The sequence below is a fragment of the Prenolepis imparis genome, unplaced genomic scaffold, assembly GCF_030444845.1.
Source record: "Prenolepis imparis isolate NDT839.2.m4 unplaced genomic scaffold, iyPreImpa1.0 SCAF_573, whole genome shotgun sequence".
Lineage (NCBI taxonomy): Eukaryota > Metazoa > Arthropoda > Insecta > Hymenoptera > Formicidae > Prenolepis > Prenolepis imparis.
In genome coordinates, this window is record NW_028141731.1 from 15001 (window position 1) to 17303 (window position 2303).

Consider the following 2303-nt stretch of genomic DNA (forward strand, 5'->3'; position numbering starts at 1 on the left):
ATACGACGAGTACACGACGACGCGTGCCGGTCCCAATTTTCATTCCTGCCTCGCGCGTTTACACGCGACGGACTAGGAGAACTTCGTGGACTCGGACACGCGGTCGGCTCTCCGAGCCGAATCTCTTCTCTCCGCGTACCGCCGGACGACGACGCGCGCGCGCGCGCTGGCGCACCGAGAGACCGGAGAGTGCGAGAGTGCCGAGAGCAGTGTGTGTGAGATTAAAGAGAGAGAGAAAGAAAAAATGGCGAGAGACAGCGCTACTAAAATATATCGTGGAGACAACGACGCTCCGGCCGCAGGCGGCGGGTGTCGTTCCTCCTTCGCGCTCGTCATCGTCCCTTTCTTCTCCACATCTCTCTCGTCACATACGAAAAACTCTCCCCTCGCACAGTCCTACTTCCTCTTTCGAGGACAGTCTCTGGGCGCGCGCGAGCGCTCGCTATCATCCTTGTGCACGCTTGTGCGCTCTCTCTTCCTCCTCGGTGTCATTTCAAACGACGCCCAGGGCGTGCGCCGGCCGTTCGTACGGCGGCACACAGCACCTCGGGCGAACGTCCAACGATCGCTCGTACGCCATTGTAAGCGCGCACAGGGCACAGGCGACGCGCGCAAGTCTGGGCGCGCCGTGGCCGTGCGCGCTTCGGGAGCGCAAGCAGTTTCGGGGTACTAAAACGACCCTCAGCCAGGCGTGGTCCGGGAATTGTATCCGTGGACCGCAATGTGCGTTCGAAATGTCGATGTTCATGTGTCCTGCAGTTCACAAGTTGACGCGCAATTAGCTGCGTTCTTCATCGACCCACGAGCCAAGTGATCCACCGTTCAGGGTAATCGTTCAAAATTTTTGCGTTCGCGAAGAAACGCTTTTCGCTCAACCATCGTGGTCTCCCCTCTCGAAGAGAGAGGGTGAGATAAAAATCGTGGCCCTTCGATCAGCCTGGCCGCGCGCGTCCGAGCGCGCGCGCGGACCGCCGCCTCCCGTCTAAGGAGAGAGGCTACGGCACAAAAGTGTGGTTGTTGCTTCGATCGGAGCGTCTCTCCCTAAGTGGAAGAGCCGGGGCGGAAGCTCTTTGAAGAGACCGTCGGACGGATTCGTAAGATCCGTCCTCTCGCCCGGCTCCGCGCGCGGTCGCAACGCTGTTTCGCACGCCGACCGCTGCCCCGGGCGCCGCGAACGGCACCGGGGGAGGGCGCGTTGACGAACGCTGCTGCTGCTGCTGACACACGCGCGCAGCGCGGGCATAGGTCACCACCGGTTCGCGCTCAACGCCGAATCGACGCTCTGCGAGTGGCACGAGCGTGATCGCGAAGCGTCTCGCTCCGAGTCGCAACGTATTTTTTTCGAAGTTTTTCACAAAAGGCAACGAACGCGCGTATCGCGGCTCGCGCGTCGAGCGCGAGCGGAACGCGACGCCGTCGCGGAGAGAGGTCTCGGACACGCTCTCTCTCCCTCTCGGCGGCGAACGCCGCGCCGCGCGCTGCTGATTACTCCCGCATCGCGAGGTTCGTCAGAGGCGCGGGCGGCGTCCGTATAACATCCAACCTTTCGATCCGTCAATTCCGCTTAATAGCTTTTTTCTCTGAGCCATCTTCTCTTCTCTGTCCATTCAGTCTCCGACTGCTGCGAGCGCGCGTCTCTCTCTCTCTCTGTAAAAGAGTGGACTCTCGACGCAGAGCAGGACCTCCGGAACGTTAATGATCCTTCCGCAGGTTCACCTACGGAAACCTTGTTACGACTTTTACTTCCTCTAAATGATCAAGTTTGGTCATCTTCCCGGCAACATCGGCAATGCCGAGACATTGCCGCGCACCAGTCCGAAGACCTCACTAAATCATTCAATCGGTAGTAGCGACGGGCGGTGTGTACAAAGGGCAGGGACGTAATCAACGCGAGCTTATGACTCGCGCTTACTGGGAATTCCTCGTTCATGGGGAACAATTGCAAGCCCCAATCCCTAGCACGAAGGAGGTTCAGCGGGTTACCCGGGCCTTTCGGCCAGGGAACACACGCTGATTCCTTCAGTGTAGCGCGCGTGCGGCCCAGAACATCTAAGGGCATCACAGACCTGTTATTGCTCAATCTCGTGCGGCTAGAAGCCGCCTGTCCCTCTAAGAAGATTTGTTTGTACGTTGGTAGTAAAAACCCGCCAGCCGAAGCCGGGGGCCTTCGCGATACCATAAGGTACGCCTATTTAGCAGGCTAGAGTCTCGTTCGTTATCGGAATTAACCAGACAAATCGCTCCACCAACTAAGAACGGCCATGCACCACCACCCACAGTACTCTGCGTTGATACCACTGCTT

General features: G+C 58.8%; 1 non-coding gene and 1 pseudogene across 1 annotated transcript; both read right to left on the reverse strand.

Annotated features, from left to right (window-relative positions):
* Positions 1-675: 675 nt before the first annotated feature.
* On the reverse strand, positions 676-830 carry LOC145948685 (5.8S ribosomal RNA). Its single transcript, XR_014427437.1, has one exon. It is a non-coding gene; the product is annotated as a 5.8S ribosomal RNA (ribosomal RNA).
* An 863-nt stretch (positions 831-1693) lies between these two features.
* On the reverse strand, positions 1694-2303 carry LOC145948687 (small subunit ribosomal RNA; annotated as a pseudogene; the record flags this gene model as incomplete).